General features: G+C 43.9%; 1 protein-coding gene across 50 annotated transcripts in view; it reads left to right on the top strand.

The window, feature by feature from the left end:
• Window positions 1–14,154, top strand: part of Sorbs1 (sorbin and SH3 domain containing 1) — a 238,680-nt gene that overhangs the window by 106,853 nt on the left and 117,673 nt on the right. For 2 of the 50 annotated variants that reach the window (XM_076563037.1, XM_076563031.1), the window contains exon 1: window positions 2,030–2,127. The exons of 43 other annotated variants lie outside the window; for them this stretch is intronic. The gene's annotated coding sequence lies outside the window, so the exon portion shown is untranslated. Of the gene's footprint in view, window positions 1–2,029; window positions 2,128–4,276; window positions 4,592–14,154 lie in introns of those variants that run through there. 5 more of the 50 variants (XM_076563075.1, XM_076563074.1, XM_076563030.1 and 2 more) reach the window with 4 other exon arrangements.

The following is a 14,154-nucleotide window of genomic DNA, read 5'->3' as shown; positions in this document are numbered from 1 at the left end:
TAAATCGATGGAACAAATGCCTAAACATCTTTAGCTCTGTGTGATGGCTCGGGTTTGGGCATGGGCATTGAATGTTCGGGTTGTGTATACTTGGTTGTATTGATCAGTGTTTCTCCGAGTATTGCCTTAAAAGGGCATCTGCCAGGAATGGAGATTGCAGGGCCTCGCAGGGCTCTCCAGCCAGCTGTCGGGGAGCAGACCCTACAGTGTTTTAGAGGAGTCTTCCTCAAGCCCGCAGTGTGAGCAGTTTCCCAACAGACACCCCGTGGAACTTGGGCAAAAAGTGCAGATTAAGTTGTTTTCTAGTTGGAAATGTTTTTTTTTAAATCTAGAGAGTTCAAATGTATGCTGAAAAACTGAGAGCAAAGCTGACTGATGTTGAGCCCATAATTTTACAAATATATGAATGAGATTTGAAACTTCGAGGCATTGTATACTGTGTCCTCCTTAATTTGAGCAATTAAATTGATTTTTAAGGAGCAAGTTAAAAATTTAGTGGAAGGGCATAATTATAGTACTTTAAAAAAATGTCACTGCGGTTTTTCTGAATTCTGTAATTTATTAAGTAACAATTTAAAATACATTTTACTGTCTATAAGAAAACTTGTGTTTGAGAAGTCATGTATTATTAAGCCACATGTGAATTTATAACACAGCAAATGTGGAGGGGATGACTAACTTTAGAGGGGAAGGTGAAGAAAGAGACCTAGTGTTTTGGCAGGGCTCATTAGCACTGCTGAATTCAGTAACTATGCAGTATAATTTATATAGGCATAAAGTTAAGCCGCTCTCCAGTTCTGGTGGGGATGATGACCTTATCAGTGTCTTCCTAACCCAATACTTAACATACAACATCCCTTTGGCATTCTTTTTGTGATGAAATCAAAGCCAAAGATGAAAATTTGAGTCTGGTCATATTTTCTGTAAAGATATTACTGTTTTTTTGGTTATTTATTTGTTTTATTTTTTATTGGTTTTCTTGAGACAGGGTCTCTCTACATAGCCGTGGCTGTCCTGGAATTCACTCTGTAGACCAGGCTGGCTTCAAACTCACAGAGATCCACCTGCCTTTGCCTCCTGAGTGTTGGGATTAAAGGCCTGTGTCACCATGCCTGGCTAAGATGTTATAATTATCTTTAAGAAACAAAAAACATCAATATGTGGATTTGAGAGAAACAGTCACTTTGATTATCTTTGACTCAAAAAACCAAAAAAAAAAAAAAAGATTTCACATGACATATCTGTGCGTAAATGATGACGACCCCCCCCCCCCCCAGCCAGGATCTCATTATGTAGCTCAGGCTGTCTTTGAACATGTTATCTTCTTGTCTCTTGTCCCGAATGCCGAGATTATATGTGAGTCATTATGCTCAGCCTGAATGGGAGGTGTTTGTTGGTTTGTTTTGGGATGGAGCCAGGACCCTGTGCAAGTCCTCTACTGTTAAACTACACCCCCAGCTCTATAACTTGATAGTGTCCTAATGGAAAATAAATGAAATAAGGCTTAAGTGAAACTTAGGACATCGATTCACGAATAATTTGATATGTATCTAATTCTCTATAAGTGTGGCCAAAATATATAGTATACTTGAAATAAATTGTGTAACTCATCACCATGCCAATACACATCAATAAAAACAGTAAATACAGGTCAGTAAAGAAGTCTCTAATTTTAATAATTTAATAATTGGTCTCCACCCCTGCTTCCATAAGTATTATCTGAGCCAGGGTAAACGTTGATCTTTGCCCCATTCCCAGCCACCTTGTCTTCCTCTCTGTTTAGTCCTCTCTAGTGACAGTGGGTGGAGGGGAGCAGTAGGAACCCCCCAGCACATCCCCTGTGTCTTGCCAGATGACATTGCTGCTTCTCAGCTCCTTAGATGGAAGGGCCACATTCTAGGATGACATCCTTATCTTGCAGACAGTTGCCTTCCAGGCCTGAGATCTGAGTTCCCATGACCCAGGCACTCTATTTATTTTCTTAGCTAGGAATTTCCAGAGCCCCAGCTGGGGTGCCCTTTGCCTTCCCGGCAGCTGGCTTCATTCTGAATTTAATGAGCTTGCTGAGTGGAGTGGCCAAGGAAGGGTTTCCCTCGCTGGAAGGACTCTGACACTTTTTCCTGTAAAGTAAGTAAATGCCTGTGTCTGGGTGGCTCCAGGAAAGGGCCTTCCCAGCCACCTCCCCCGTGATCAGGGTCTAGGGCACCATCCTCAGCCTTCCTCCTCTGTTCCTCTTTAGTTTTGGGGTAACCAGAAAGGAAGAAGGAATATATTTTAAATCACACACACGCACCTTTTGGAGTCCTTGGGATATTTTAATTGCTTGTCCACTGGGGACAGTTGGGCAAGCCTAGTGGTGAACTTAATCGCTGTTCTGGATTTCAGTTTACCCAAGGCCACATCGTGTGGGACTCTCTACTTTGGAGCTTCTGGCTTAGACGATGGAGCTGTGATTGTAGCAGACGGGGACTTCGAGCGCTTCATTACCACTCTGAGAGTTCAAATATTTTTTCATTTCTGCCTTTAGTGGGGGCTTTCAGTATGTTTTAGGTTCCCCCTAAATGTTTATATTTATTACATATTTATATAATTTACATAAATATTTATTACATATTTATAGAAGAACTTGGTTTTGCACTGTTTTGATTCAGCAGAAGGTCCACAATTACAGGCTTCTGAAGCTGGGTTTTCTCAAGCGATGTCTATTATATAGTCTCCAAAGTCCACAATTCCTGAGGCTCCAACACAAGAGATCTAAAGTTACATTCTTCTGAAGGAATTTCACTGCATACTTACAAAAAGGGAATGGGGGGTTTTTATATAGGACCTTTACCCTTTCTCACATCTCTAAGATTTTACAAAAGCCCTCTGTTAAAATTGTCGATCATTTATTCCAGATAAACAAGATATACTATAAATTTAAACAGTGACATGTGTAGTCAGGATCTCATGTAGCCCAGGCTGGCTTCAGTGTAGCTGAGGAGGATGTTGAACCCCTGTTCTTTCTGCCTCCACTTCCCAAGATCTGGGACTATTGGCAGCAAAGTGTGATTTGAATGATTTCAGATCAGAAGCACCAAAGGGCATTTGGTTATGGATTCACCTTAGTTAATGTTAACTTTACCTTTTCACAAAGAGGGAAAAGTCATTTATTCACTTGGTACTTATGTATAAGATTTTGTGTTCAGATATATGTGAACTCATGAAATAAAATGTTGGTGGTTTTTATTTTATTCGGTGCTTATTTATTTTTATCGGGGAAGAAGACATGAAACAACTTTAGTGCTCTTGTGATTTCAGAACGGTCAGTGATGCACTCAGATGCAGGTCCCTGTCGTTACGGAGTCCGCAGACATGTATCCCATCTAGTCCATGTTGCTGGCTTGGCCCCCCCTTGCTCTGTGGAAAGTGCTTGGCAGGGTGGGAGGTTTCACATTTCAGGGGAGTGTGTATCTGGATGTTGCGTTTTCTTCTGGGGAGTCGTGTGTATATGCTGTGTGTATGTGTAGTAGGTATATGTGTGTGACTCTGGGAACACATGAGCCACGACACATGTGAGGATGAGAGAACAGCTCCCACCTCGCGAGTTAACGTCTTGGTTGTTCACGTCTGTGTTCTCCTGTCTCCCTGTAGGAGTGCTGGCATTACAGATGCATACTACCCTACCTGGAGTTATGTGGGGTCTAAGCATCCAAATTCAGGTACTTAGGTCTGAGTGGCAAGCGCTCTACCCACTGAACCCTCTCCCCAGACCCTAAGGGTGCATTTTCTTATCTCAGCACATGGATAGGACTTTAAGGCTTGTTACATTCATAAGCCTTGAAATTCTTTGTTTAAAAACAACAACAAAACAATTAATTAATGTGTGTTTGCTGGGGGAGGTGCTCACATCTCGTTGTACAAATGGAGCTCAGAGAGTAACTTTTGGGAACCTAAAATTCTAGGATGCTCAGAGTGCTTTGGCCACATGAAACCTTTCTAAAAACAGACTGTGGTGGCTGGATGTTTCTCCCAGCCCCCACTGAAATCAGTGATTAACCTTTGTCACAGAAGGCCAAGGACTTTGCTGTCTTGTAACCTGAAAACTCCTGTACAAATGTGGGTCCTGGGTGGAGCCACCACCAGGTCTGAGTTAAATATTCTCTGCCTGAGGCAAAAAAGCCTTCATTCCTGGCAGTGGTTTTTCTGTCTCTCTGCAGGACCCAGTGGGTTGCTTTACAGTTAAACAGTGACTAAAGAAGCATTTCATTAACCAGAATTCCCACTCGTCTCCAACTCTCCTCTCCTTTTGGAGTCAGAGGGAGACAAGAAAAGGAACCAACCATGTCCACGTGGTCTCACTTGTGAAGCGCTTCCTGTGCGCCTAGCAGTGTGTTGCACAGACAAATGGCCCCAGGGCCTTGCAACAGGGATCTCGGTGCTGTTTTACCCGTGTGTCATGTGGGGACACAGGGATTTGCAGTGGCGGTGGAGCCAGTGGGAAGCAGCACTTAGGACTCTTCTCTCCTGGTTAGAGTTGATGTGAAGAAGTGCAGTGTTCTCTTCATGAAGATCTCCCACCTCTGCTGTCTTCTGAAGCTAGCCATAGAAGGTAGAGTTCTTCTCATCCAGAATCTTTTGAGTGTGTGTGTGTGTGTGTGTGTGTGTGTGTGTGTGTGTGTCTTTAGATTGCGTGCATACTATCTAAAGGCTGGCAGGCTGACATCTAGTGTTTTCATTTTCTCCCCACCTTATTTTTTTATTATTCTTAGATTATATATAGGTGTGTTTGACTGCATGTGGGTATGTGTACATGACTGCAAGTGCCTTTGGAGACCAGAGGTGTCAAACGCCCTGGAGCTGGAGTTACAGAGGGTTGTGAGTTGTGAGCTGCCTGACATGGGTGTTGGGAACTGAACTCATCCTCTGAAAGAGCAGCCATTGCTCTTAGATGCTGAGCCTTCTCTGGCCAGCTCCGCCTTATGTTTGAGAAAGATCTCTCACCTGCCTTATTTTTTTTTTTTTTTTGAGAAAACGTCATCCACTATTTTGACACATCAGAGGGCAAGCCTCAGGGTTCCCCATGTCTGCCTCCACAGACAGCCTCGATATTACAGGCAAGCGCTGCACACCTGGCTTTTATGTGAGTGCTGGGGATCTGAACTTGGGCCCTCGTGTTTGTAAACTGACAGGGTCACATGTGCCCAAGGATGTGTTGGGCACTTGGTATGTAACTAGGAATGCCCTTGTACTTCTGATGTCCCTACTCCCCACCCCCCACCCCCCACCCCCCAATTCTGGGATTACAGATGTGTGCCACCAAACCCAGCATTGTCCAGTTTCTTGTGTTTATACAAGGTGTGAGTTGTGAAGACTGGATCATTTGGGGTTTAAGAACCATTCCCTTTAACATTCATTAGCTTAAAAATGATTGTAGACCTCTCACTCGGTTAGCCTTGTGTTCAGTTTTGGTGAGTGTGTTCTGTTTTCAGTTTTTCTACAGTGCTTCTTTGAGTTCTGCAGGGTCGTCAACACCTTTTATTTCCTGGTAATTTTCTTGTCAGCCATCAAGGCAATTGGGCAGGGGGAAAAAGCCTCCCTATGGGCAGCAATAGCAGAATGAGATTCAGGGAGTATGCCTAGATGATCAAATTCTTTCTGAATGGCAGTTTTTGCTACAAATAAGCAGAAAAAGACAAATGTAGAAATTGTCACTTGTGGTTGCTGCAATCAAGGTTTCTATGCAGCTTTTCAAAGCCAAATTGCAGGGAGCTTCTCTCCTAGGCAGGGGATGCTTGTGCCCTTGGCAATTTTCATATGTGCCTCATGAAAAGCACCAGGCATCAGTGTGACCTCCTGTCCCCTTGATCCCCACAGCTATAGTGCGTCCTGCATGCTTCTCAGCAAGGGCGAATCTTGGATTAGGGAACTTCTGAGGAGCTCATCTTGTGGTTAGTGGCCTGACAGAATGTCACTGCCTAGTGTTCAAGGCCATTTTGTGATGTCTGCCTGACATCATTTCTGCGTGGTATTCTGTACTGATGGTTCCCTGTGTTCTGTTCCATGAGCTGTATTAGATGCCTCTGTGGGAACTCTGGCACCGCTTTTTAGGACCAGAAGGCATAGGAGACAAGTTTACCTGCAAATCGGGCAACACTTGCCAGCAACATCTGTGAGGGGGACTAGGTACTGTGCTTGTTATGGAAGTTAATTCACAGAGCAAATCATATTAGGAAAAGGCAGGCCATGTTACCTTATAAGGGAGGGAGAGGAGAGCAAGTTGTGACTCTGTGTGTGTGTGTGTGTGTGTGTAGGGGAAGAGGGTACTGGGGATGGAAGCCTCTGAGTTGTATCTAGGCTGGTAGTCTTTTCTGTCTTCACATCTGAAATGTCTCCTCTCTGAGGTCAGACCCTGTATCTAATCTTGGTTGACAAGGGTGACTGCTCAGTGCCACAGCTGGATAAAATCCCCTGCTGTAATCCATCAGTGGGTGCTCTGAGTGGTCTTTGTGTAGGAGGAACATCTTGCTTTAGGTAGACACTATTTTACAACTTTAAATTTATTTACTTTATATTTTAAATTTTTTCAGAGTGTTGGTAGTGCATCTCTTTAATCCCAGTACTCAGAGGCAGGAGGATCTCTGTGAGTTTGAGACCAGTTTGGCCTACAGAAGTAGTTCCAGGACAGCCAGGACTACACAGAGAAACCGTGTCTCAAAAAATCAAAAACAAACAACAATAACAAAAAACCAAAAAACCCCAGACAAACAAAAAGAAGTAAAAATTTTATGTGCATGAATATTTTGCTTGAATATGTACCATGTGAATTTATGTGCACCAAGTGTCTACTTGGTGCCCACAGAAGTTAGAGGAGGGCTTTGGATAACCTAGAACTGGAGTGGTTGTGAGCCACCATGTGAGTGCTGAGGCCCGAACCCGGATCCTCTGCGAGTGCTCTTAACAGCCGAGCCATCATCTGCCCAGCCCCAGCGTTTTGACTCTTCAGTGAGTCTTGCAATTGTTACTGAGGCTCAGTTTTTTCCATCATAAGCAGGTATTTGAGGATCAGATGTGACGTATGCAAAGTGGCTGGTGTCCAGCCAGCTTTGGGGAATGCAGATGTCCAGTAGTGAGCATGCAGGGACTGTACATGCGTGTACCATGTGTGCATAGTGATGGTTTGGTTTCTTGAGACCTGCCCTTCAGAGAGGACAGTTACACAGGAGTCTCTCATGGCCTGGTTTTGCATGGGAAGATAGAGCTGGGAACCTGATTCCTGGTGCTTGATTCCTCCTGTAGTTGGTAAAGCCTGGCTTTGGGTGCAGATGATAGTAGTAACATCTACCTCAGCTGTTGTCTGGACAATAAACAGAGCATTAGAAAGGCCAGCCTAGCACCTTCCCTGTTAGAACACTTCTGTTACCCCTCAGTTAACATGTAAATATGTATTTTTAAATATAACCTTGAGAACAACTTGTTAAATTAGATATTATTAATCTCTTCTTATAAATCAGTAAAATGAAACAGACAAATTAAGGGGTTTCCTAATTTAAACAGCCTGGCCAAGTTTGGTCCAAATTTATTTCTTTTGGCTCTGGCTAGCTTCCAGCAGCTACCAAGCACTACATAAAGCTCAAGTCAGAGTGGGTTTCAGATACCAAATAAGCCAGAGTCACTCTGCCTGGAACCTAGATGTTGTTTTTGTTGTATATAAGTACTTATATATTAATTTCATGCATTAAAGTATTAATGATAATTAAATGCCATGCTATTTCAGGTAATCTGGTTTGATAGACAACATACATTTAAAAAATAATCGAGGCCAGCCTGGGTTACCAAGTGAGTTCCAGGAAAGGCGCAAAGCTACACAGAGAAACCCTGTCTCGAAAAACCAAAAAAAACAAAAAACTTTGGTTAATTATTTATTGTCAGCTTGGTACTATCTTGAGTCCTTGGGAAATTTTATTCTTAAAAGAAAATCTGCCTCAGGAATTTGCATTATATTATCAGATGCTCGGATGCAGATTTGATATCTGTTTTTTTTTTAAGCCCAATATTAATAAAAAGGGAAAAGGGATTAGAGAAAGGAGGAACTAACTGTAATCCTGAGTGCAAAGCAGGAATGGTTAACACAGTTAGACACCAATGATCCTCAGCCTAACAGTGTGAATTTGGGGTTATTGACTTTGGGCCTGTGCGTACGTGTTCCCCTTCAGTTATTAAACATCAAGAAGAGAGGTCTTCTCAGAAAAGACAATGTTTTCAGGGTTTTGTATTGATTTGAGGGTAGGTCAGTATAGTTTCAGTAAAATTTGAAAATTTAAGGAAAACAAGCACTTTTTGAATAAGCCACTATTATGAATTGAGGCATTTAGGTTATGTGTTTGCAAAGGACGCAAAGTCTTTTTAGTGAATGGAGTCAGTGTTCTCTCATTCCCGAGCTGGTGTGCCTGCCCTGTAAAGGTCTGTGTAATGTAGGATGTGGTGAACAGGGATTTCATAGCTTGTGAGCTGGAGCTGTGTGGGACTGTCTGTGAGAGCAGACAGCTCTGCTGTGTGGGAGACCCACCCTTCTGCCATTCATGAACTCCAGCGGGCCCCTGTTCAAAGACTTTCTTAGGTTTGTTTTTCAGCCTCACATAGGACCCACTGTTTAGTCTCATTTACCTGCCTGTGACCTGTGGCCCAGCCCTGCCTCCCCAGGGAACAGAAGATGCTTCCATGGTGACTTCTCAGTGGGTTCACATTGTATAGTGACCCCTTCAGAAAGAGTGAGGTATCTCTGTCCTGGGCTTGCCCTTACTTTAAGGTTCTGTATTTATAAATCTTTGTAATGATGCTTTGCTTTCATCTAATGAGTTTGGGAATCTGCCGTGTTTTGAATTCTCTAGATTGTCTAAGGGAAGAGCTCCAAATTCACTGGATGCCACAGTCAGACAGCTTTGTTTGGGTTCTGTAGACACGACCATATTTGGGAAACACAAATGGGCCAGTTTTCACTTTTAGGGCCTGTCTTGGTTAACAATGCATGTTTAAGAACCTTTGTGTGCCCAGAGTAGCACACAGAGGTTTTGAAGTAGCTCAGGGCTCTGGAATGCTCCGGGCAGAGGAGCAGGGAATTGGCAGGGGGCAAGGCTAGGGTCTAGGGGGGACGACGACTGTGTGTGTTGTCACCTGGAAATTCCTGTAACTCTCGAAAAATGAAATATTTGCTGCAGTTGCTTCTTTAGGAAGTCTGGCGGAAACTTCAAGTCATTCTGTGTCCCCCGAGTCCTCATAAGGAGCTGCGCTGGAGTAGCCTGGCCTCACAAGCAAAAGCAGTTGATGTGATTAATGTTAGAATTCTGCACTCGAGGTTGCTGCTGTTAATTTGGTGAAGAGTGCATTGTGTGGCGTTCTCATAGACAAGATTGTAAGTGATGTTTTTAGTTTATCTGCTGGAATTTTCTCTTGAAAGTTCTGAAGATTACATAATTATATGCTAGCTATCAAATATGAGCTAAGAAAAATTAATTTTCATGAAAAGGATTGTCTTACAGGTTGAACATCCCTGGTCTTAAAAGCCTTACGTCTGAAATGCTCTAAAACCTAAAACTCCTTGACTGCTAACATGACGAAAGACCTCAAGGGATGGATTGCAGTCAAATGGAAACATGCTGGAAATACATATAGTTGGTTTTAGGTGAAATGAAATACCAATACATTTCAGGTAGATCTTAGATCCCTTGTTTATCTTATATACAAATACTCAATCTCAACATGTAAAAAAGAATACTCTGGCTTCACACATGTCAGGTAGGCAATCTTGCTGATGTTTGTTTTGTCAACTTAACACAATGGGCAGAGGGAACCTCAAATGAGGAATAACCTCCATTGGATTGGCCTATGAGCATGTCTGTGGGGCGTTTTCTTGATTTCTAATTGATGTAGGAAGGCCTAGCCCACTGTGGGTAGTGCTATCCCTAGGCAGGTGGGCCTTGAAGGCTTGGAAGTGGACCACCTTGCCACGTATGCTACACATAGGGTGTGTGGAGCACATGTGAGGAGGTAGAACTGGAAAAGTCATTGGACTGTTCTTCCAGATCCCATGGCATGTTAAGATCATTGTTTTCTACAACTGTGACATTTGGGGTAAGTTTAGAAATTATGCAACTGATGAATCAAAATTTTTTTATGTTTATTCATTCTTCGATTCTCCCTAGTTACACTTAGTCTAGATTGTCACCAGAAGAACTGTCTGACTTTATCTTCTGGGCACACCTCTTGTCCTACATCTTACGGTAGTCTTAGAGACAGCAGTAGAGCCAGGCACTGTCTTTGTGCATAGTAGGTGCTCAAGGAGCACTGTTTTAGACCAGTAGACTTGGCTGGTAAATTTCTTTCCTTTCTGTGCTGCCTGACTAACTTTTGGGCCTGGAGGGGCCTTTGTTGGGATCAGATACAGGAGCTCTTTGTTGCTCAAGTCAGGACATGGCAGTTGTGGGCCGGAATGGATCTGAGGCTTATTAGGGTGAGATCATGATCTAGAACTTCGAGGGTGAGCAGAATGGTGGGCATGAGGATATACAGGCAATGAAAATGAAGAATTATGAAGAACAGCTGTTCCAGGGATGGGGGTAGAGGGGGATACCCAGGACGAAGAGAGAATGGAACCCTTAGGCCCTCTCACGGGACAGATTTTCCCTCAACAGCATTACTGGATACTTGCTCTACCCCAGGCTTCATACTAGATACTATGGAACAGATGAATATCGGCCACCCTATGAGCCCAGTGAGTGCTGTCTGGTGGGCTTCTTGTGAGGCAGCCCAGACAGGGCAGCAGGGAGGGATGACAAATGGATCCAGCCAGGCCTTGAGGCCTGTTGCCTGGACTTTGAGTTGTGCAGTGAGGGGTGGGTACCATTGGAAGGTTCTAAAGTGATACAGTTTGTTAGGTAACCATGGAGGGCTGGCATTGATCATGCTGAAGGTGGAGGCTGTCCTGAGGAAGTAGATGAGCAATAGGAGGCAAGCATGTAGAAGGGCTGGAGAGATGGCTCAGTGGTTAGGAGCACTTGCTCCAGAAGTCCCAAGTCAGATTCTTTGTTGGGTGGCTCACAACTGCCTGTAGCTCCAGTTCCAGGGAATCCAACATCCTCTTCTATAGGTAAATAAAAATAAAAATCTCTAAAACAAAGAAGTTGATAGAAAGGAGACTTAACAAAACAAAATAAAACCACAACTCAGTTTTTGTACCCAGTAAAGAGGTGGGTAAGATTCCAGGCTTATGAACCCTTTAATTTGTAGCCACAGAACTCGTTATCAAAGGAACTCTCAGGAAGTAGAAGTTAATGAAATTGATAAAAGCACAGTTGCCCTGGTTGAAATGACAGGTGGAGAGTGGGTGGGTGAGTGCCTGCCCAGTGGCCTGGGGAGGCTCATGAAGCCTCCTTCCAACATAGTTGGAAAGCTATGGAAATGGTCCAGAGGGCCTGTGAATCATCATGTTCTGACCCTCCAGATGAACCCTGAAGGAAATGAGTGTGAAGTTGGAAAGGAGCAGGGGCCGGCTCATGACCCTGTGGCCATGAACTCCTAGAAGATCTACAGAAGCCCTGTTCTACCAGGAGGATCCTCATTGCCCAATACAAGTCAGTTTTTGGTGACTCTCAAGAGTTGGAACGTGTTTGCTGTCTGAACTATGGTCAGTAGACCTGAGAGGCCCCGACTAGTACAGAGACTGTTGGACTTGGCCGAGTGTGTTCACAGGAGACCTTTTGGAAGGTTATTTCAGATAATTGGTTAGAACGGAAACTGAGTTGGAGGGACTCCAGGAGGAAATGGGAGGATGTAGGGGGTGGTCTTTTTGACATATTTTCCTAGTGCTCCCTCCCTAGAAACCATCAGCCTGTTGTGTTCCAAGCCCCCAGCCAAGTCTTGGGATTCCAGATCTAAGCTCATGTCAACCCATCCTAGTTTTTCCCCCTTGAAGGGAAGTGTCGGCAGCTCAGTGTCTGTCCCTTCCTCTTTCCGGAGAGCCTGCTGCCTTCCTCCAGTAATGCAGAGAGTTGAAGAGAAACGGCATTATAGCAATTGAGGAGGTACCGATGAGAAAGTGGAGAGATATGCCTCTCAGGCCGGGGATAAGCAAGTACAGAGAAATAAGGCTGGGCATTATTCTGGGGCTTTGTGAGCTGTCTGCTCTTTTTATTGGAAATAGCTGCCCGTACATGAAGCCAATCCCAGATTTGATTTCAAAGATTGAGCATAGCTGATATTTTGTTGGGGCAGCCAGCTCCCTTTTCAGCAACTGGAGTAGAGTAGAAGAGAGTCTTGTCTACTTGAAGGAAAAGACCCTACAGGTAGGTCCTCCTGGCTGAGTAGGGACAAAGACAAAGCCCACGACTGCATACTCAGTACTGAGGGATGTAGTCCTTCCCTTCCAGTTTATAGTCTTGTCTTACGTTGGAGACAAAGAGGAACCATGGAGACAAAAGCACCATGGTGCTGAAGAGAAGCTGGGGTGTGCTGGGTGAGAGCTTAACTGAGGCTCCCTCTCTGATAGTATCTGCGCCTGATCTTCATTTCTACAAGTTCAGTTTCTCTAGCTGTGTGTCCCCAGACTGTCCACATCTGGACCTTTCCTTCATAGTCCATAGCTCGTGTTTGGTTATTTGATCCTGTTTCAGCTGGAAGCATGAGTGTGACTTTTGCTTTTTAGCAGATTATTCATTCTTTGTCACAGGACCGTTGATTATCTGGATCAGCATTCTGAGCTGTGGCTACTTCTTCACAGCTTGTTCTTTGGTGGAATGTGTGTGTTGATGCTGAGGTGCTTTGCCCAAGTATGGTTAGGCCTGGAGCTCCAGGTGTCGGATGGTGGCTTGCCTCTGACCCGCCCACCCAAGCTGAGACTTTAGGTTCCTGCAACCACAAGGAAATGAATGACCACTTGTAGTTGATGGGTTTTGCCACTAGGTGGAATCATTTATTCTTGTTGGCTTTTACCCAAAGGTGCCTGGACTCGGAGGGGGCTTATTGGAGATTTTGATGTGCCATCATTTGTTCAACCAAATCATGTTTTAGAGCATGGCTTAAAAGTAAATTTTAACTATTAAGTATCAGAGGGTGTGTGTGTGTGTGTGTGTGTATGTATGTATGTATGTATGAGCATATATGAGGAGTCCAGAGGTCAACACAAGATACCTCTGCCAGTCACTTCTTTACCCTGTTTTTGAGACAGGGTTTCACACTGACCCAGGGAGCCTCCTGTCCCCAGCATTACGGGCACCTGGTGTTTTGTGTGCGATGGGGAGCCACACTTCAGTTCCTGTGTTAGGGGACAAGTTCCTCACTGACTGACCATCTCCCCAGTGCAAGTATCAGAAGTTTGTTATGTGGAATAAACATTTGAGGTCTACATCCGATATAATATCTGTATTATCTTTTAAAAAAGCCTTCACTTCAGAGCAGAGAGAACTGATGCTTATGTTAATCGGCTTTCTCTATTTTATACGGTCAGGGAGGACGACACAGTCTAGGGATGATGTCATCCACAGCACGCAGGGCTTCTTACTCCAAGTGACATCATTGACATAACGCCTCACAGGCCTGCCCGGAGGCCTGTGGTTCTCAGTTCCGTCAAGTTGACTGTTCACAGTAACCCTCACACTTGTGGCATTTTTTGTGACATCATGTCCTTGGGTCTTATTTACTGCTCCTCCCATTCTTTCTTGCCCCTTATCCCTGGTTCGTTAACTCCTCTATTTGTACTTTTACACCTTTTCTTTAAACAAAATTGAACTAAATTCTACATATGAAACAAAACATTTTTTTTTGTGGAATCTGGTTTATTTCACTTAATATGGTCTCTAGTTTTGTTTTCCTGCAAAGGACATAATTCTTCTTTGTAGCAAAATACTGCTTCATTTTGGACTTGGCACCTCATTCATTCATGCGTTGACACATGCCTAGGCTTCTGTAGCATGTATTTTGTGAAGAGTGGCTTGAGGATCAAGGTGGGGAGGTGTCGTCATATAGTGGTCCTCTTCTTAGGTTTTGGAAGAACCTGTACAGTGGTTTCCTGTGTCCTCACTAATTTCCTTTCCCACCAGAGGTGTGCTGCGTTCTCACTAGCATTTGGGTTTTGTTTCTTGATGGTAGCCCTTCTGTTGGAATCCCATCGTCCATCCTTTC

Source organism: Peromyscus maniculatus, chromosome 1 (genome assembly GCF_049852395.1).
Source record: "Peromyscus maniculatus bairdii isolate BWxNUB_F1_BW_parent chromosome 1, HU_Pman_BW_mat_3.1, whole genome shotgun sequence".
NCBI classification, from domain to species: domain Eukaryota; kingdom Metazoa; phylum Chordata; class Mammalia; order Rodentia; family Cricetidae; genus Peromyscus; species Peromyscus maniculatus.
This window is presented reverse-complemented; position numbering and strand designations above follow the sequence as displayed.